At 34.5% G+C, this 22,375-nt stretch overlaps 1 long non-coding RNA gene across 2 annotated transcripts; it reads left to right on the top strand.

The window, feature by feature from the left end:
* The first annotated feature begins 5,323 nt into the window (after positions 1-5,323).
* On the top strand, positions 5,324-6,508 carry LOC136205268 (uncharacterized). 2 transcript variants are annotated; one of them, XR_010675875.1, is made up of 4 exons: positions 5,324-5,338; positions 5,708-5,820; positions 5,952-6,119; positions 6,434-6,508. It is a non-coding gene; the product is annotated as an uncharacterized lncRNA (long non-coding RNA). The 2 variants fall into 2 exon arrangements; XR_010675874.1 differs by lacking the exon at positions 5,324-5,338 and adding an exon at positions 5,371-5,531.
* The last annotated feature ends 15,867 nt before the right edge of the window (positions 6,509-22,375 follow it).

Genomic DNA, 22,375 nt, shown 5'->3' with positions numbered 1-22,375 from the left:
CTTTTATCCACTTTGGACAAGAATACCTTTATTTTAATTCACCTTTTTCCTCGGACTCTCAAACGTTTTCTTTGCCTTTCATTTCATTTTCTCTGTTTCATTCCCTTCTCCATCTCCTTCGTTCTTGATTTTACATACACATTGTTTAAGTACGCGGTTGGTTAGTTGAATGCTTTCTCGTTGAGCCGGTCATTTCTGATTTCCTCCATTTTTGTCACATCGATAGTTGCTCCTATCGCATTTGCGACGTCTGTTTTCACATTTGCGACAATAATTGTTGCATTTGGGACGACAATTGCCGCATTTGCGACGATAATTGCTTCTGTCGTAAATGTGACAATTATCATCGCAAATGCAATAATTAAGGGTGGCAATGGGGCGGGGAAAAATCGAAAACCGTGGGGATCCGAACCGATAGGGTTGGGGAAAAACCGAAAATTTTGGGTGCGGGGCTGGGGACGGGGGAAATTTTAGCCCCGAACATTAAAATTGGGCGGGGGTGGGTATTACTATCCCCGAACCGCGGGGACCCGCAAACCGCCCTCGAAAAACCGACCGTAAAATCCTCGTACAATAAAATACAATATTATATATATCTAAGATAATTAGTATTTAAATGTGATTAAAAAAATAATCAGTATTGTGATAAGTTAACTCATACTATTATCTACATACAACAATATAATTTAATTTTATTGTTGCTCTTGGTATATCAATTTTGGATTATTGCTACTCTTGGTATATCACTTTAGATATATCAGTACTGAATGCTGAGTTTTTTTTATTATATCAGTACTGATACTGAATGCTAAGTTTTTTTATTATATCAGTATTTTAATTTTATTTTATTGTTGCTCTAAAGTTATATTTTATAATTTCGTTTTATTGTTGTTCTAAACTGATATTTTATACCAGTAACACGTAGTGAATTTTAAATTTGAGGAATTTTTTAAATTTTATTTGGGGATTGGGGATTCTCCGAAACCCGTGGAGAACCGTGCGGGCGGGTGTGGGTGCCAAAAAATTCCCGAATATTTTTTTAGGGATTCCCCGAAACCGCCCCCGAGATTATTGGGGGCGGAATGGGGGATGCAAAACCGCCCCCGCCCCGCCCCGTTGCCACCCCTAGCAATAATTGTTGTCGCAAATGCGATAACTTTCGTCGCAAGTGCGACGAGAGCAACTATCAATGCGACAAAAATGGAGGAAATCGGAAATGACGGGCTCAGCAAGAAAACATTCAACTAACCAACTGCAAGTGTCTGTAAAATGAAAAAATAATACTTACATGAACTTGAATAATGTATGAATATGCTTAGATCTTGGGTTGAATTATTGAATTTTGTTGTAAGAATTTGAAAGAAATGAAAATGAGAATGATGTTGGGGGAAGTTAGGGTATTTTTGTCCAGAATGGATGGAAGTGTCTAATTTGGTAAAATGAAAGGGAAGTGTATCAAATATGTTAATGGGCTAGATTAGTAATTAGCGCTTATTTTATTAATACAAGTTTCGGGCTTATCTCAAACACATAGGGGTGTTTGGTATTCTATTAGGATAAAGATACAGATAAAAATTGAGATATGGATAAAGTTAAATGATTGGGATAGTGATAAAAATATGAACTTGTACTTAAACTACATAACATTGATTTGAGGGATAATATGGACTTTTCCATTATATTAAAATGGGTAAATAATTATAAGGTCCCTATGTTTTTACCTAATACACTACTTAGTCCCTATGTTTTTAGAAATAATTATATAGTCCCTCAGTTTTTGTTTTTGTTAACTCCTTAGTCCTTATGCTTGGGTCAATGGTCAAACTATACTAAATAAATTTTAAAATACCAAAATTACCCTTTACTTTATGTTTTAATAATAAAAAATCTATTTTATATTTTTTTCTCTTTTTTCCTACATAATTACAATCTCTCCATTATAAACTCTAATATAAAGTAATTGATTTATTAATTTTTATACAATTATAAAACTTTAATTTAATAACGTAAAATCTATTGACTAAAAAAATAAATGAAAATTATTTTAAAAATTATTAAAATAGGAGTAAGACTATCATTGTAAAAAGGTTTTACAATTCTAATAAATTTTACGAATGAAGAAAAAAAATATATGATTTTTAAAAAATTATAAAAAATTTATAATAATATTTAATGTTAGTTTAAAAATATTATATCAAAAAATAATTACAATTTAAAAAATTAATAATACATTTTTTCAAATATATTAATTTCGGTGTATATGTAGTTCAAAAACTTTATTAAAACTAATTAGATTAAATTTGAAACTAAAAGATTAATTTTTTAATGTATATAACTAGGGGCAATTTTGGACTTTCATTTACAAAAAGAGATGGAAGGACAAAAGAATTGATTACTATAAAACTTAAAGACCTTATAATAACAAGATTGACTTACTAGCGTATTAAGTAAAAACGTAAGGACCTTATAATTATTTACCCTATTAAAATTGTAGGAGCTTATCCTTTATCCCTCACTTATCTCATACTTTATCTCTAAAATAAACATAAAATAAAGAATCTTGCTTTATTTATTCATATCTCATCTTATTTATCTCTCCTATCAAACACCATCTTATAATCTTATTACCAAATTTCCCTAAAGTTTTCTATCATCTTTTTCTTCCTTTACTACCTTGCACGTCTATTATCCTCATAAAACTATATTTTAGTCTAATTTTACTTTTAAATTTTTTGTTCGTTGATATATTTATTTATTTCTGGATTAATTTAACTTTTGATTCTTATAGATATATATTTTTACAACCAAATTTTACTTTTTAATCGTTTTGGTCCTTATACTTATTTATTTATATTTTTTATAGATTAATTTCACTTTTCATACTTGTCAACACAAAATAATCTTCATTCTAATTCGCTATGTTATTTTTCTTCCAGTGTTTTGATATTGATTTGTTCATAAACTATTTAATATAAACTTTACAATTAATCATCTATGTTGTTGGAATTTTTTAGTAGATGAATGCGACTGTTTCCATTTTACACTACAAAAAATGAGAGTTACAGGCACAATTAGTTGGTGACAAATTATAATTTTAGTCCTCAATTATAAATTTTAAATTAGTATAGAGGACTACTATATCTTTTTGTCTCTGATTTTTTTAATTAAGAAAAGGGGACGAATTTAGTTAGTTGAAAAAATAAATATTGTACATTTAGTTTTTGAAAAGGAAAGGGGACGACACACGTTATCTTCTTTTTTCCCCAATTGAAATTAATATATCGAGCTTTTTTGTTTAGGGTTAATCCTTTCTATCTCTCTCTCTCTCTCTCTCGCTCGCTCTTCTACCCCTCCATGCTAGTTCGATACACCGTCTTTGTCTGCAACCGGCGCCACCAAACATCCCTTCTCTCTCTCGTTTGTTCTTTCAATTCGTTTTCCTTCTCCATTTGGCTTTCTCTGTTCTTTCATTTTCCTTCCTTTCATCTCCTCCCAATCGTGATCGATGAATTCAATACTAATCGACAAATTCAAGATAACTGCCTTTGACGATGGCAATGGTTTTGGTTCTCCAGATGATGTTGGTGTCCAAGGTAATTGATCATTCTTTGAGCATTTTACTGTAATTTAAGTTATTTGAATCCAATTATGTAATTTCTTTTTTACATTTTTTAGGTTTTTGGAATCTATATCAGAATATATTTAGCCTGGTCAATAAATTGGGGATTAAACCAATCGCTTTATTAAACTGAGAGACTAGAGGTATGTATAATCACTTGAAACTCGAATGAAGAATTGAGGAGAATGTCCATAATTTTAAACATTAATTTTTTGGGGAAAAAAACTTGTCATCAACTTTAGTTCTAGAAAAACGAATTGATATACTGAGGATCATTCTGCAGGCTGAATTTTTGATATTCGAAGACCAGCCTTAGTTGGCTACCCCATTGGGAACCTTATCTTATACTCAAGCAATCAATACATATATGTTATATTTCAACCAAAATGATTTTTTGGACTTTGAAAAAATAATATTCACTGTATTGATTTTTGTAAGTTATATATGGATTGATCATTCATCACTACCATATATTTGTAGTGATTGATTTTGACAACACGGAATGGCATGGAGAAAATACTATCCAAATAAGGATTTTTTAACTGCAACTTCAGATTTCAGGAATTTTAAAAATTACTTGTTGCTTATACTTTACTTAGACAGTTGTCGGTATCCTATTTGGAGTATTGCTGATAGTTACTGCCAAGGAACTTTTCAAACCATTTGGCTGCTCATTAAGGCTTAATTGGAATGTTTTTTGTCTGAATATTTCACAAAATTGATTATTGCTTTGATGCTCTTAATATTTGATCATCAGATTCTGAATCTGTTAGTGGTGGAATCCTTGATACTTCAGCAACATGCGAGTCTATTGGCGATCTAAATTGCAGAACTTCAGCAAGTTCATTGCCAGAGTCTCCAAAGAAGCAGAGGATATCAAAACTACAAGAAACATTTTCAGTACTCGAAGAAGAGGATGCTTGTCCCATTTGCCTCGCATGTGTGAAGGTGTCTATAAATTATATTGTGATTCATAATATTCTAAGATATTTTGTGTGTGTTTGCTTAAACTTGATGTTCAAACTGTCGGCATCTACTTGCAGATTATGATACAGAGAATCCAATTTTTTTTTACCAAATGCGAACATCATTTATAAACTGGTATAGTTTAGGCTGGCAATTTCATAAAATGTAAAGGAATAGAAAAGAAAAGGATTTATGGCACTGTTCATTTCTGGTGACATAACTTTGCTTCTTTCTGGTTAACATGAATACAGAATGTTCACTTTTTTATGTTTCTTAATTTCACAGGAAATGTTATTTGGCAATGGCTTCAATTACTAGCATTTCCCAAGATGAAAAGTTGATTAGCAGTTTCGGTAGAAAGCTTGCCAACTTAGTGGATTGAGATGCAGGTAAAGCTAAGGTACTTGGATACATTTTATTGGATCCTTAGCTCTGACTTTGATTGTTGCACCTTTTATCCACGTCTTTTTTCTCTTGGCCTAATTTGTCGAAAGCTAAGGTACGTGGATTACATTTTATAGCTCTTAAAATACTTCAAATATTGTTATATGGGTAATGTACATGAAATTATTATAATCTTCAACTGAATTCTTAATTGCTTTAGTACTTTATTCTCTGTTCTGCCAATAGAAATAACTGATATACTTTTTTTTCTATTTTTAGTCTATTAATTGGTGCTTCTTGAAATTTCAGGTTTTAATTTTGATGCACAAGTTCTTTAGTACATCAGGTGGAATATTTCCACGAGCTAAGGTAGTTTCTTCTGAGATATTGAGTGTTTTATCTTTCCAGTTTTTTTTTGTAAATTCAATAATGGTGTCTAATTAATACTTAAATTCCTAGGGTACAGTTCCCGCATCCACTTAATTGAAAAAGGATATAAAAGAACTCAGAATGGTTATCCTGCAGATTCTGGCAGTGAAGTTAACTGTTCTGAATATTCTGGGTATGCTAATTGCTCATTTGATTTTATGGGGTTGCCGGCACATGTTGACTACCTTCAAGTTTATGTTAAAGCAGAATATGATTAGCTATTTCAATTTGAAGATTGCACTGAATTATTCCCTTCTAACTCTAAGCTATGCGTTCCTCAACTTAATTTTACTTTGGAAATATTTGCAGGCCAAGTTGTCTGCTAAGGGTGATGAGGCCCTGAAAGATAGGGAAGTTGTTGTCTTTGCTTTAAATGATGTGGCTGAGGGTTGATTAATGGCCTTTATCCTCATTTGTCTCAGGTAAATTTATTTATGTTCTTCCAATTTAATTGGCTCTATTTAAAGTAGAAAGCAGACAATCCTGATCTACATGCTTTCTTCAAATTTTCTAAAATACAGAACATGGTTGTGACATGCTGTTAAATTTTCAGGTTCAGCTGACAGTATTGTGAAATTCTTGAATTTGGTTGATTGGATCCACAAGACCTGAAGTGGAGTTGAACCTTCTAGTTTATGCCTAAGAAGCACAAAGTGATGATGAAGATATTAACACGATGAATGCTTACTAAGATGCTAATGAATGAAGGAAAAATTTGAAGGTAATTTTGGCTATTTGTTTACAACTGTTAGGCTACATTTGATTTATTTATTTACAACATAATGTGAATAGAAATAAGAGATCAACAGTACAAAATGCCTAGTCAAGCTGGTACTTTCTGTATAAGAACTCATAAGATCAGTGCAAACATCAACAATGTAAAACTTAAATTTCAGTGGTGTTAATATTACACTAATTCCCTTCTCAAAACATAATACACTAATTATGTAGTTATCATTTTGGGAGTGATGTTGATAGTAATTATTTGATTTAGGAAGGCAAATGTTATATGACATTTTCTGTGTTCATTTGCAGTGAAGGATTTGAGAAGAATGAAACGATTTAAAGCTAAAGGGGATATGGTTAGATTGATCTTAAGAATGATGGTGGAACATATATAACCAATGTTATTTGGGAAGGACGTAGTTCCTTTTTTTCTAATAATTTTTTGTTGAATATTAAGGTTACATAATAAATCATTTTGTGTTGATTTTTTTTGTTTTATTTATGTTTATAAATGAGGTTATGGTTTATTTGAAAAATGAACCAGTAAATTACTGATTATGGTTGATGTTGAAAAATGAACCCGTAAATTTACCGATTTAAATTAATAATTAACATTTTTATTTTTTTAGGGCGTGTGTCGTTCTTTATTGTAAGGACAGAAATATGTCACTATTACATGGGGACGACAGTCGTCCCTATGAATGGGGACGAGATGTTATCCCTAAGAACGGGGACCACAGTCGTCCGTAAGAACGGGGATGAGATGTCCTTAAGAACGGGAACGACAGTCGTCCCTAAGAACGAGGATGAAATGTTGTCCCTAAGAACGGGGACGATAATCGTCCTTCTTAACGGGGACGACAGTCGTCCCAAAGAATGGGGACGACAGTTGTCCCAAAGAATGAGGACGACATCATGTTTTTTGTCCCCTATAGAATCAAGGACGGAGGAAACAAGGACGAAAAATAGGGACGAAAAAATTGTCCCTTAAAGTATATGGGACAAATTTTCATATTTTTGGGGACGATTTTTGTCTTCTCTGAAAATCCTTTTTTTTGTAGTTTTATTTTGTCAAGGTTAAAATTAGTTATGTACTTAAAAAAAATGTAATTACGATATTGGCTTTAATAGCAAATTTCGAAATACATATTGCATAGAGTTTAAGTTAAATTAATTCTAGAGGCATTATTGAACCTAATCATAGGAAGAATCCAAATCAAAGGAGTAATCCCACAGTCGTTATATACTTGAAAAAAGTTTCTTTTTTTTTATATATATTTTCAACAAAAAATTCTTCCTTTTTCGATCATCCGCAAAAGAAAGCAGCACTGGTATATGTTGAGTAGCAGAATATGCCATTAAGGGAGAGATTGAAAGAAGCATACAGAAAGAAGATCTGTCTAGAAAATGGACAAAATAACAACAAGGTAATTTCAGTACGAAATGATGATTACAGCTCCTTTGGGTCTTCTGTGACAATCTTGACGACCCGATTGTGTCACAAAAGGCCCAAAGAATGAGTTGTAATCATCATTGCAGATAGAAATTACCTTATTGTTGTTTTGTGCATTTTTCAGATGGATCTTCTTTCTATATGCTTCTTTCAGTCTCTCTCTTAATGCCATATTCCGATGCTCAACATGTTCCATGACTGCTTTCTTTTACGAAGGATCAGAAAAGGAAGAATCTTTTTTCAAATATAAATGTATAGAGTAATAATATTAAGAGTATTTATATATAACGCCTTACTCCTTTGATTTGGATTCCTCATTTGATTAGGTTTCCAGAACGCCTCTAGGATTATGTACAACTTCAACGCCATGTAGTACATATTTTGAAGTTCACTACTAAGGCCAATATTGTAATTACATATTTAAAGAACTGCATATTTAGCTTTAACATATGAAATGGTAAATTTAACCATAACGTTTCTAAGCAAGATCAATTTTAGCATTGACTAATATCTGTCTCGACTGTGGAATCCCGAGTATGATATTTTGATCTTGATTATTTGTGAATTTTATCAATTTAGGTTCTTAAAAAAAAAACTATAAATAATATTCATTCTAATGGGTAGGGCCGTCCCTGGGCATAGGCAGGAGGGGCGCCTGCTCAGGGCCCAAGAGATGGAAGGGCCCCAAAAATAATATTTTTTTTCTAAAAAATATAAAAAATGTTAAAATTAAATCTTAAAAAATGTAACCGTTGCAGAAATACTCTTAGATCTAACTAATTAGCAGTGCACATTTAGGCATAAGGGAGGAAAGGGTCCAAAAATAATTTTTTTAATGAAAAAATACATAAATTAAAATCTCAATGACAATAAATATAATTCATAGGCCTAAACAGTCACAATTAATTTTTCTTATAATAATTCTTCACATGTTGATGCACATGATGGTTATTCAGAAATGAAAGTGTTGCAAATTCTTTGGCTAAAATTATTGATGTTAGCATTTGAAAATTTTTAATTTACCAAAGTAGCATATTATTATCCAAATATTTCAATTGTGTTTCGAATCCTCTTAACTATATCAATGACTGTTGTATCTGCTGAAAGAATATTTTCAAAGTTAAAATTATTGAAAATTTATTTAAGATCATCAACATCATAATAAAGATAAAATGTTGAGAGAATATTGATCCAACACTATTTTTAGTGATTTTGCATCTAGAATGCTCGTAGATAATATTTTGTATGAGCAACTGATATTTAATTCGAAATAAAATAACTTATTTAGATGAAATTTGATGTTTTTATTAGATCCATTGATACGTGTAATAAAAATGTGTTATTTTAAGTAATTTTTGTTTTACATTATTGATTTTTTTTTACATTATTTTTTACTTGCACTTATTTATTAGGCCCCTCATTCGATACTTCGCCCTTAGGCCTCTAGAATTTCAGGATCGGCCCTGCTAATGGGATATGTTATTTTTCTTCTTGTGTTTTGAACTTGATTTGTTTATAAACTATTAATATAAACTTTACAAAAGTAATAGAGGGAAAGTCTGACTAAGAAAATTATTGATTACTCATCTCGAGTAAAATCATTAGTCAATAAAATACGAAAGAATTGAAGAGTGTAGAATTTTTGAAAAAGTTATGTGAATATTACTACTAAAAGTGATGATGTAGCAGTGAGTATGGAATAATTCAGAGACATAAAAGGGATGATCATGGATAAAATTATAGGGTTACAAGCACACGAAAAAAGGCTTGAGGAATGAAATGAATAGTCAATATAGCAAGTCTTTGCAACAAAGACTTCTTTTAAATATAACAAAGGCAAAAAGCATCTTGAGGCCCCTGATCTTTCATTGTTTGGTGCATTAAGCCCTCGATCTTTTATTTAGATACATTGAACCCCTGATCTTTCATTGTTTGGTGTATTAAGCCCTCGATCTTTCATTTAGACACATTGAGCCCTTGATCTTTCATATATGGGTGTACTCGGTCCTTTTGTAAATCAATTCATATATGGGTGTATTAAGGGCATGTTTGGTTCAACTGTTAGCTAATAGATGTTGCTGTTACTGTTAGCTGTTTGCGGTTGTAGTAAGCTGTTTGTTATTAGTTGTTTAATTATTAGCGTTTTACTCCAAACCGTAGGAAACATAGCGTTTGGTTAGGTTTATATAACCGCAGCGTTTAGTATTTTCTCTGGACACTGCAGCATTTTGGAGCTTTTCACGAAAAACTCTTTTTTAGAGCTTTTCATGGATAGTTGTTTGTAGTTACTTGTTATTGATAAAATTATCCTTTTTATTTCCACAAAATGACATTATTTTTATTTCTAGAACAAAATTATCGAAAAACAAAGTTTTGTTGCGTTCAATAAATTTTTTATTTTTTGTTTTTTATTCTTTATATAATTTATTTTTATTAATTTGTATAATATATTTTTTATTTTATAATTTATTTGTAGATTAATTTAAAATATGTAAATTAGCTAACAGTTGAACCAAACATGCCCTTAATACACCCATATATGAATTGATTTACAAAAAGACCTAATACATCCATATATGAAAGATCAAGGGTTCAATATGTTTAAATGAAAGATCGAGAGCTTAATGCACCAAATAATGAAAGATCATGGACTCAGTGTGTCTAAATAAAAGATCGATGGTTTAATGCACCAAACAATGAAAGATCAGGGGCCTCAAGATGCTTTTTGCCTATAACAAAAGTTGCCAAGAAAGAAGCAAATCCGAAAGAGGATTTGGTAGAGGCTGAGGAAGAAATGAAAGAGGAAGAGGACGTGACAGAAGGAAGAAGTATTGATTTGTTCAATGTTCATTCAATTGATCTAGCTATATTAAATTATTTCAATTGTAATCACCTTAGTTATTTTCTTTAAACAAATGTATTTAGACCGACATTTACATCAATAAATATCCATTTTTACTAAATATTGTGTCAATTTCGTACATTTATTTCCTTTATATACTCGTCTTTAATTCATCCACAATAGCTTAAAAAAGATTAATTATCTAGCAAAGTTTTATAAGGGCGTTAGAGACTCAAGAGATGACTTTTTCAATACTTGCGTCCCTCGTCAATCGCCTCGTTAGATTTCAAGTTTTAGTGCGAAATAATTTCTCTGGCACGCCCGCACCCTAATCACACGTGATAAGGTTGAAAATTAGCATATTCACAAAATATCGATAATATTATATATATATATATATATATATATATATATATATATATATATATATATATATATATATATATATATATATATATATATATATATAGGGGAGGGCTCTTGTGAGAACCCTTTTTTAGGTGAGGACTGATAGCGTAAAGCCTAGTGTGAGCTTTTCTTAAGACGATTCAATGTGTATTGCGGTGAATGTGCTATGAATATGGATGTGATCTTTTAAATGTTCTTAGCTCTACTAGACACTACGACTACTTAGGGGCAAGTGTACCCCGTCGTATCAAGTAATAATCCGGTTAAGACCGGGCATCGAATCCATGGGATTTATAATTACAAGTATTAGACGACTCGGTTTCGTATGTTATTTAAGCGGCGATTACTTTGGGGGTGAAGTAAGATACAACTACACACTATCCTAACTATTGGCGACTCAAATTTGTGTAGCTAAAACCCTATGAAGTGGGATGAGTATCGATAAGTTATAACCACGATAAATAATGACTCTAAATGTATACGGATAGTAAATTACTCTTGCAAAGACGACTAAGTATAGTAAAACCGACCCGTGAAGCACTTAGACTACGTGATTCCTAGTCAAGGCGTGTCTAAAGCGGGGGAAATAGAAACTAGGGCCCGTAAGTTCCGTGGCTTGTCAATTCCTACGGTTTCCGGTTTGTCACTTCCGGTAGGGCAACACCTATATAACTCCCTAAAGATAGCCCGAATGGCGTCGGAAATCGCGTTCTCCTACACAATAGTCAATTATCAATATCAAAACAAGTAGCAAACACTAACACATAAAGGGAAATAGAGATTATAAATCATGAAATTATAAATATGAAATGTATATAATGGAATACAACCAAGCCTAGTACATAGGAAGAGTACAAGCTAATTAGCACGTAAAAGGGGAGAATCCGCCCTTGAAACTAGCTAACCGGACTCAAAGCCGTCTCCTAGGTCGTGGAGGTGGAGCTCTCGAGCTTGGTGACGAATGGTGGAGCGGAACTTCGATGGAATGCCGAGATAACCGAACAAGCTCTCAAGGTGGAGAGTTTAGCTACAAAAACTGAACCTACACTACAACAAATAACAAAACAAGTATAGTTTGCTCTCTAGTGTGTAATTATTTCTTTTTTCAAATGAAGTTCAAGAGCTTCCTATTTATAGACATCAAGCAAGGGCAAGTTTGTAATTTCACAAAGCACAAGTATGGAGCAACATTATTGAAGGAAATTAAGGCTAAGGTATAGCAGCGGAAATATAAAATTTTTAGCCTACTTCCTTTTAACCATAGGATCCGTTAATCGTTATTTCATATAAAGAGGGATAAGAAGGAATACCTTTCGATGAACAATCTACCGTTGTTAAAGAAGCGCCCACAAATCTTCTCCGAGATTCCAACCACAAAGTATAACACGGTGAGGTTAAGATGGAATCAACCCTTATGAGATGCAACCAAATTAGATTGCCTCTAACTAACCAACACAAGATCAAAGAGAAAAAGAGGTGGATGAGATTAATCAATTGACGGAAGCCGTATGAATTCTTGTCCACGAACTAGGGGATGCGAATTCACTCTCTCACACTTAATGTAGGTTTCGAAAATCACAATAAGGGGAGGGGATTAGCTTGGTCGAAATTCTCATAGGGAAGTCGCTTGTATTTAAACCCTAGTTAGATAGGAATAGGTTACTTAATAGGAATTCCATTCGGAATAGGATTCCTAATTATTATCTTATAATATATCAAATACATTTAGGATAATAATAAATAACCTAATTGGATAATAATAGGAGTATATTAATCTAATTAAAACTCCTAAGTTAATTATCTCTTAATTAATTTACTTCACAAACCTAATCAAATTAGGATTAATGGAATTAAAATAATTCCTTATTCACTATATATAAATTTCGGCCCCCTCTATATAAATGGGCCTTACTGGGCTCAATTGGGCTTCCATCTATTAATCATATCCATCTCTCTTTTGGTTCCAAGTCTTATGTGTGATCCATTAGGTTCTTACTACTTCTGGCCGTATGCAACTATTAAATTAATTTCTTCAAGAATTATATTTAATTCTTGCATAACGGAATGATGTACTGAGTATGTTATAGGCAAGTCTGTAATCATTCCCCCAGAGTCCGTTAAGAAGACAGGTTGATTCTGTCGTTAACCCTTCCGTATTAGTTACAGTATAATTCGATCCTTTATCAACTATATCCTTGAACTGAATCTTATGACTATGGGTGATGTCAAGTCACATATAGCGAGACGTTCGTTTTACTTGTACAGGCCGAGTCAACTCAAATAGATAGGTTAAGTGAAATCTGTATTTCTACTCTTAAGCTATCACCTTGCAAGGATTTAGAGTCGAGTCTTCCACAAGCGATCCTTGGATATATCTCCCATTAATCGGGAGTGATAAATGCTCAATCCAATGTATAACTACCCTGACATTACTTCCTGTGACACCCAACCTTTGCAGTTCACACCCCAGAGTCATCTCTGTTAAGGATCGTGGGACCACAGGATCAAAGTCTCACATTCAGTAATTCAGGATGACCAATTAACATTCCTTTGAGTCTGAGGATTACTTATACCTATTAATACCAATGAGATGAACAGGTGACAAGGATGAATCTACCCATCCTGTTATCTCAAATCGGATCCCCAGTCCTAATGAACGACGTTTCATCGGATCTATGTAACTGTCCAGATATCTATATATATGAAGCTTGTGAGATCAGCTTTCTGTCGGACAGAAGACATTGTTACATACAAGTCTCAACAGTGATATATCAATCCTAAACATATCACTTGACTTGGGGTGGTTTTAAGTTTATTAGTTTATTATAAAGTTTTGTCTCACTTCATGCTTGTATGAACACTTTATAATCACTTTAAACAAACTTACAGATTTCCTTTTATTAGACTTTATTTAGTGCTTAAAAGGGATTGCCTTTTATATAGTTATAAAACATATATCTCATTAAAACAAATGATATAAAGAACAATTCATTTACATTAAGTTTGAATCCTGCAACAATTGACTATAGGACACTAAACCCCAACATACTCCCACTTGGACTAAAGCCAATTGTTTCTAAAACTTATTCCAGTAGAAGTTAAATGACGATCATGTACTTTCTGGGTTAAAGGCTTTGTCAACGGATCTGCAACGTTGTCCTCTGTAGGTACTCTTTCTATTCTCACATCTCCTCTAGCCACAATCTCTCTTATGATATGGTATCGCTTTAGGTAGTGCTGTTGGTGTGCCCTAGTTCTTAGGCATTGGTTCATGTATATTGTATTATGCTTTTTGATTATTCTTGCATATATACACTATTTGTGTTACATTAATAAAGGCATTACTCTAGTTCATTTATATCTTGTGTTATAATATGAATAGAGAATCCATTGATTGATAATCGTAAAACCATAACCCAAGTCCATTCTATCATGGGAATGATTAGGACCACGGACTTGTATATTCGACGACTGTATGGTAGTAATTGATACTAGCCATAGCACTTGATAAGTCAGTTGTGAATATAGGTACATGTTGTATACATGTGACTGGATCGATCCGCCCGAGAAAACTACATGGTGGTTGTGTCATTAGTTTTCTTAAGTAGGTCTCTAACTATCTTCAGACCAGATTTCATTATAATATCAATATGGGATCCGGTTCACTTTGACATACGCCTAACAGGTCTGTAACAGGATGCTAAATACGGGTATGATTGGGTGAACAGGTGAACACGTTGGTATTGATATTGAAGTGATGGAATTACCACTCATGTAATAGTGAGATGATATCACAGGCCACTTGATAAGTGAGATTGATAAGTGTGTGGCCACACCCTGATAAGTAGTTTACTTATCTGTTTCATCAATCTACTTAAGATCAAGAAATATCATAAACATCGGAGAGGATGACAGCTGCCATGCCTCTAGTTTATAATATCGATATCAAATGGTAAAAGAAGTTAAGAGATAACTACAGGGTCTTTGCATCTTTAGACTGCTGAAACTCTGTCTTGGTTAGGGGCAGTAATGGTTTGCTAGAACCCACTTACTGTCTGTGGACCGTGAGCCCACTGCTAGCTAAGGACAGTCCCATAGGATCGTGCACATCGAACATCTGAGTTAGAACTTATAGAACGGTACATTGGAGAGATGAAATTAATTAATTGATTGATAGTAAAATATCAAGGTAATTAATTGGTGGTTAATTAATTGATTAATTGATACTTAGTATCAAGATAATTGATTAATGGTCTTAAGTGTTGAGTATTTAATTGATTAATTAGTTTGCGCGATGTAATTTGTTAATTTGTAAATTAATGAAATTGCATTCGGTGAACAATTAATTAGATCAATACGTTAATTTATTAATTAGTGTTATTCATTTAAGTGGGGTAATTAAATTTAATCTAATCACAATTAATTGCATAGAATAAATATTATTGGTATTTATTTATGTAATTAGATTAGGATTGGATTAGTTTTGTAATTAACCAATTAATCCTAAACCAATTAGGTTTAGGAATACACTATATATATAAATTAAAACACTAAAACCCTAATTTGAAATACATCATATTCGGCCACCATACACAATTGATTCGGCCACTACAATTAGAAAGTGGAGAAATCTTTTGTAAAATATCACAATCTCTCCAGTTCTTCCTCCGTTCTTCGGCTAGCACCGGTTTTAGCTCGATAGCTGTTCGTGCACTTGACTACGGAGATCTTACTACTTTGTGGATTCTTCAGCCGTCTCTAGAAGAGACAGTCCGGGTAAGTTTTTATCCCTAAACGGATCCAAAAGGTTTTATTCAATCAATGGTTAACGGACAAAAATCAAACTAAAGGGATTAGAAATAAATTTTAAACCGCAATTCCGCTGCGCTACAGTTGATTAACTGGCTATAATCCCTAACAGTGGTATCAGAGCCATGGTTTAGTCCGTTTTGATTGATTGAAAAATTAATATGATTTGGTTTTATTATTTTTCCAAATCAATTTTTGAAATTTCCTATTAAATTCCTCGTGTAGAAATTGATCTAGGAAGTTTTCATATTTTTATTTCGGTATGTATTTTGTTTTTGTTTGGTTCTGAAATTATTTTAATAATTTAAATTAAAAAAAAATACAGCAGCGTTTTTTTTTGTTAAAAAAAAGGAAAAAAAATAGTTTCGGACACGGAATAGCAGTCGCGGGACTGCTGTCCGCGAACAGCAGCCCCACAGCTGCTGTTGGGCGGACAGCAGCACTACTGCTCTTCGCCAGACAGTAGCCACGGGGCTGCTGTCCGCGGACAGCAGCCCCGTCACTGTCCCGGGTCCGTAAAAAATTCAAAATTAGTTTAATTTTGGATTTAATAGGACTGATTTTAATCTTTAAAAATTTTTCACGGGTATTTTTTAATAAAATCAGGGCCCTAATACCGTTTAATTTATTAAACGTGTTTTGAATAAAATTAATTGGTATTAAAATATTTTTGTTTGGCATGCATATTTAATTTTTAATCGAATTGATAATTTGTGTAAAATTGAATATGGTTAATTTATGAAATTGGCCCAATAGACCGTGACACCGGTTTAAATTGGGAGGGCTAAATTTTAGATATGTGACGACCCTAAAATTCAGTGGGAGCGAAATTGTAATTTTGCATACAAATGGATGTTAACTGTTTGAGCCTTTATGGGCCTTAGTCACATATGGTAAAATTGGCGATTTCACCCTAAGTAACTCGGCTTAACTTTATTAGATGGTTTTGGAATGCCATGATCATGCATTATATTTATATGTCTTACCGTGCAACAATGTGTTATAGAGTTCTATGGGCCCTAAATTAAAGTCGGTTTGTAATTTAATTTATTTTGGGAAATATGGCCTGCACGCCATTCTTTCATTAATGTAATTTTAGAATAGGTTCTATTCATAAAATTGTAATTGGTCGTGAAGAAGCCCAGATGGTCCAAGCCCATGGTTGGAGCCCAATGAGACTTGAAGCAAGGTCGTGAAGGTTAGATAGTTTATCTAGTTTCACTAGGATGTATTATAAGACCCATAGAGTCTCTATGTTTATTTTGATTATACAATTGCTTAGTATAACATGAAATATAAGTAGCAACGATCACCAGATCATCACCCGCGATAATTATATGTTAAAGCCGTATCACTTAATTAATCCGGATAATGAAATATTGAGTCGCTTAAAAGTGCTTTCCAGATTCACACCTCTTCCTCCCAGATAGTGCTACAGTGTATGACGTGCCCTAGCAGGTATGCTGTAGTAATTAGTGGGCCGTCGAGGGTTAGGATACTTCGGTATGGCTAACACGTGTATGGTGATTGGACTCAACGTGGGTAGCATTAGCTCAGAGCGGGCCCTAAGCACAGACGGGCTAAGTGTCACAAAGCCCATCAAACCAAGAGTCCTTGCGGAGGATTGGATAGTTTATCCTACCAAATCGTCAATGGTCGATGGCGGAGCCCTAGCTCGGTCTATTATTGATGGATTGTGGATCTTGGTCAAAACAGCCAAATAAATATCACCAATAACAAATTAAAATGGATTATTAATTTGATCTTTGGCTTAAGCCCTTTATTCTAACTCTAATGTAATTTTTCCACGTAGATAAAAATCACCAAGTTACATAAAAGAAATAATGAATGCAACAAGCAAAAACTCACTCAGACCACTCCTGGAAAAGGAAAAACTTTCAGGGACTGATTTCCTTGACTGTCCTATGAACTCACAAAAGGTTTGTAGACACGAGTGGAAGGAATCTGTACTGATTGCTACCTTACCAGCCAACAAAGGGAACACACCTAAAGGAAAGGCCAAGTCCAAGTCTAAGGCGAACGCCCAAAAGGCCAAGTCAAAGACAAGGAAGGCGGCAGCTCCTAAAGGTAGGTTGGCCTTGGCAGATGATATCTGTCATGAGTGTAATGAGAAGGGACACTGGAAGAACACGTGTCCAAAGCTAAGGGAGAAACAGAAGGCTAAAGCTTCTGGTTTTTGCATTTATGTTGTTGAGATAAATCTGGCTATTCCTACATCTTGGGTATTAGACACTGGATGTGGCACTCACATTTGTTCAAATGTGCAGGGACTGAGAAATAGGAGGTTGTTAGGATCTGGTAAAGTGGATCTTCGAGTCGGCAATGGTGCTCGTGTAGAGGCCTTGGAGATCGGAGATTACACTTTAGAGATGCCTACTGGTTTAGTTTTAGAACTTAGAGATTGTTGTTTTGTACCTGCAATGCGCAGGAATATTATTCAGTTTCTATGTTGGATATTTCCGGTTTTAATTTTAATATTGGACATGGTAGGATTTCTATACATCGTGGCAATATTGTTTATGGAACCGCATTTCTAGAAAATGGTTTGTATATCCTTGATCTAAAACGTAGTGAATCAATCTATAACATAAATGCTAAAAGGATTAAGACTAATGAACTAAATCCTACATATATCTGGCACTGCCGTCTTGGCCACATAAATAAGAAACGCATAACTAGGCTTTACTCTAGTGGAGCGCTAGGGTCATTCGACATGCAGTCTTATGACATGTGTGAATCTTGTTTAAGAGGGAAGATGACAAAGGCGCCTTTCACCAAAACTGGTGTAAGCGCCACAGAGCTATTGGAACTGATACACTCAGATGTATGCGGTCCAATGAGCACTAGTGCTAGATCTGGTTTTCTGTACTTTGTTACCTTCACAGATGACTATAGCCGGTATGGGTATGTGTATCTGATGAAACATAAATCTGAAACTCTTCTGAGATTCAAAGATTTTAAAAATGAAGTAGAAAATCAACTTGGCAAGAAAGTAAAAGCGCTCCGGTATGATAGAGGGGGCGAATACTTGAGCCAAGAGTTTGTCTCATTCTTGAGAGAGTGTGGGATTGTATCCCAACTCACTCCTCCTGGTACACCCCAATGGAATGGAGTGTCAGAAAGGAAGAATAGGACCCTGCTCGACATGGTCCGCTCAATGATGAGTCAAGCTTCTCTCCCTATCTCCTTTTGGGGATTTGCTTTGGAAACTGCTGCTCATATAATTAACAATACACCGAGCAAGGCAGTTGAAGGAACACCATATGAATTATGGACAGGCCGAAAGCCTAACGTTTCCTTCATGAAGATTTGGGGTTGTGATGCACATGTCAAGAAATTGATGAGTGCCAAACTAGAGTCCAAATCTGTCAAATGCCAGTTCGTGGGTTACCCTAAGGAAAATAAGGGTTATTACTTCTACAACCCAGCCGAGAATAAAACATTCGTGGCCAGGTTTGCAGTCTTTTTGGAAAAGGAATTCCTTTCCAAAGTAGACAGTGGGAGCAATATTGATCTTGCTGAGATTCAAGACTCACCGACTCCTACAACAGATGCTGAGGATGCTCAGGTAACTGATTTAGGTCCTCAAGAAATTGAGGAGGCTGAACCAGTTATAGAGGAACCTAGAAGGTCTGATAGGACACGTCATCAACCCGAAAGGTACGGTTTTGTCGTGACTGATGATGGGGACATAATGGTCGATGACCAGGATGAGCCCAAGACTTATCAAGAGGCTATTGAAAGCCCACAATCAGATCAATAGCGTAAAGCTATGGAGGCTGAAATGCAGTCTATGCGTGATAACCAGGTGTGGAACTTGGTGGATCCACCTCCGGGTGTTAAAACAATTGGCTGCAAGTGGTGTTTCAAATTAAAAGCCGATAACACCTTCAAGGGGCGACTGGTGGCAAAAGGTTATAGACAAATCCAAGGAATTGACTATGATGAAACCTTTTCACCAGTTGCTATGTTCAAATTCATTAGGATAGTACTGGCCATAGCTGCATGGTATAACTATGAGATATGGCAGATGGATGTTAAAACCGCTTTCCTAAATGGGAAGTTACTGGAGGATGTCTACATGACACAACCAGAGGGTTTTATCGATCCGAAGTATCCTAACCGAGTATGTAAGCTTCAAAGATCCATTTATGGATTGAAGCAAGCATCTAGGTCTTGGAATCAGAGATTCAATGAAGCCATAACTGAATATGGTTTCGTGCAGAATCCTGATGAACCTTGTGTGTATATGAAATTCAGTGGGAGCATATCCACTTTCCTGATATTGTATGTCGATGACATACTACTCATTGGAGGCGATATACCAACACTGCAAGGAGTGAAGCAGTGGTTGAGTAAATGCTTCGCAATGAAAGACTTAGGAGAAGCCGAAACGATCTTAGGGATCAGGATCTACAGAGATAGATCCAACAGACTTCTAGGCTTGAGTCAGGCAACGTACATAGACAAAGTTCTTAGAAGATTCAGCATGGACCAGGCTAAGAAACGATTCATACCTATGCGCCATGGGTTGAAACTTGGTAAGAAAGATTGTCCTCAGACAAAGCAAGACAGAGAGAACATGGAAAAGGTCCTATATGCGTCAGCTATAGGATCTATCATGTACTCTATATTCTGTACAAGGCCAGATGTTGCATTTGCACTTAGCATGACTAGCCGGTACCAGTCAGATCCCGGCGAGGAGCACTGGAAGGCAGTTAAGGCTATCCTAAAGTACCTTAAGCGTACCAAAGATCTCTTTTTAGTTTTTGGTGGGCAAGGAGAGCTGGCAGTATCAGGTTACACTGATGCAAGTTTCAAGACTGATGAGGACCATAAACAATCACAGTCTGGTTATGTTTTTCTCCTGAATGGCGGTGCCATTAGTTGGAGATCCTCAAAGCAGCCTACCATTGCCGATTCTACAACGGAAGCTGAGTACATAGCTGCATGCGACGCTGCAAAGGAAGCAGTTTGGATCAAGAAGTTCATAACTGACTTGGGTGTAGTTCCTACTATCCTAGGTGCAGTTGATGTTTTCTGTGATAACAACGGTGCCATAGCACAAGCACTCGAGCCCCGATCACACAAGAGATCCAAACATGTACTTAGAAAGTTTCACCTCATCCGGGAGATCCAGGCGAGAGGTGACATTACATTACAGAGAGTTGACACCGAGAACAATGTCGCAGTTCCGTTTACCAAGGCACTTGCACAGCGCCTACATGATGGTCATACTAGATCTATAGGGATTAGGGCAATGCCTGCTTGGAACTAGTCCAAGTGGGAGACTGTTGGTGTGCCCTAGTTCTTAGGCATTGGTTCATGTATATTGTATTATGCTTTTTGATTATTCTTGCATATATACACTATTTGTGTTACATTAATAAAGGCATTAATCTAGTTCATTTATATCTTGTGTTATAATATGAATAGAGAATCCATTGATTGATAATCGTAAAACCATATCCCAAGTCCATTCTATCATGGGAATGATTAGGACCACGGACTTGTATATTCGACGACTGTATGGTAGTAATTGATACTAGCCATAGCACTTGATAAGTCAGTTGTGAATATAGGTACATGTTGTATACATGTGACTGGATCGATCCGCCCGAGAAAACTACATGGTGGTTGTGTCATTAGTTTTCTTAAGTAGGTCTCTAACTATCTTCAGACCAGATTTCATTATAATATCAATATGGGATCCGGTTCACTTTGACATACGCCTAACAGGTCTGTAACAAGATGCTAAATACGGGTATGATTGGGTGAACAGGTGAACACGTTGGTATTGATATTGAAGTGATGGAATTACCACTCATGTAATAGTGAGATGATATCACAGGCCACTTGATAAGTGAGATTGATAAGTGTGTGGCCACACCCTGATAAGTAGTTTACTTATCTGTTTCATCAATCTACTTAAGATCAAGAAATATCATAAACATCAGAGAGGATGACAGCTGCCATGCCTCTAGTTTATAATATCGATATCAAATGGTAAAAGAAGTTAAGAGATAACTACAGGGTCTCTGCATCTTTAGACTGCTGAAACTCTGTCTTGGTTAGGGGCAGTAATGGTTTGCTAGAACCCACTTACTGTCTGTGGACCGTGAGCCCACTGCTAGCTAAGGACAGTCCCATAGGATCGTGCACATCGAACATCTGAGTTAGAACTTATAGAACGGTACATTGGAGAGATGAAATTAATTAATTGATTGATAGTAAAATATCAAGGTAATTAATTGGTGGTTAATTAATTGATTAATTGATACTTAGTATCAAGATAATTGATTAATGGTCTTAAGTGTTGAGTATTTAATTGATTAATTAGTTTGCGCGATGTAATTTGTTAATTTGTAAATTAATGAAATTGCATTCGGTGAACAATTAATTAGATCAATACGTTAATTTATTAATTAGTGTTATTCATTTAAGTGTGGTAATTAAATTTAATCTAATCACAATTAATTGCATAGAATAAATATTATTGGTATTTATTTATGTAATTAGATTAGGATTGGATTAGTTTTGTAATTAACCAATTAATCCTAAACCAATTAGGTTTAGGAATACACTATATATATAAATTAAAACACTAAAACCCTAATTTGAAATACATCATATTCGGCCACCATACACAATTGATTCGGCCACTACAATTAGAAAGTGGAGAAATCTTTTGTAAAATATCACAATCTCTCCAGTTCTT

This window comes from Euphorbia lathyris, chromosome 9, assembly GCF_963576675.1.
Source record: "Euphorbia lathyris chromosome 9, ddEupLath1.1, whole genome shotgun sequence".
Classification (NCBI taxonomy): domain Eukaryota; kingdom Viridiplantae; phylum Streptophyta; class Magnoliopsida; order Malpighiales; family Euphorbiaceae; genus Euphorbia; species Euphorbia lathyris.
The sequence above is the reverse complement of the archived record's forward strand: the minus strand, read 5'-3'. Positions and strand labels throughout refer to the sequence as shown.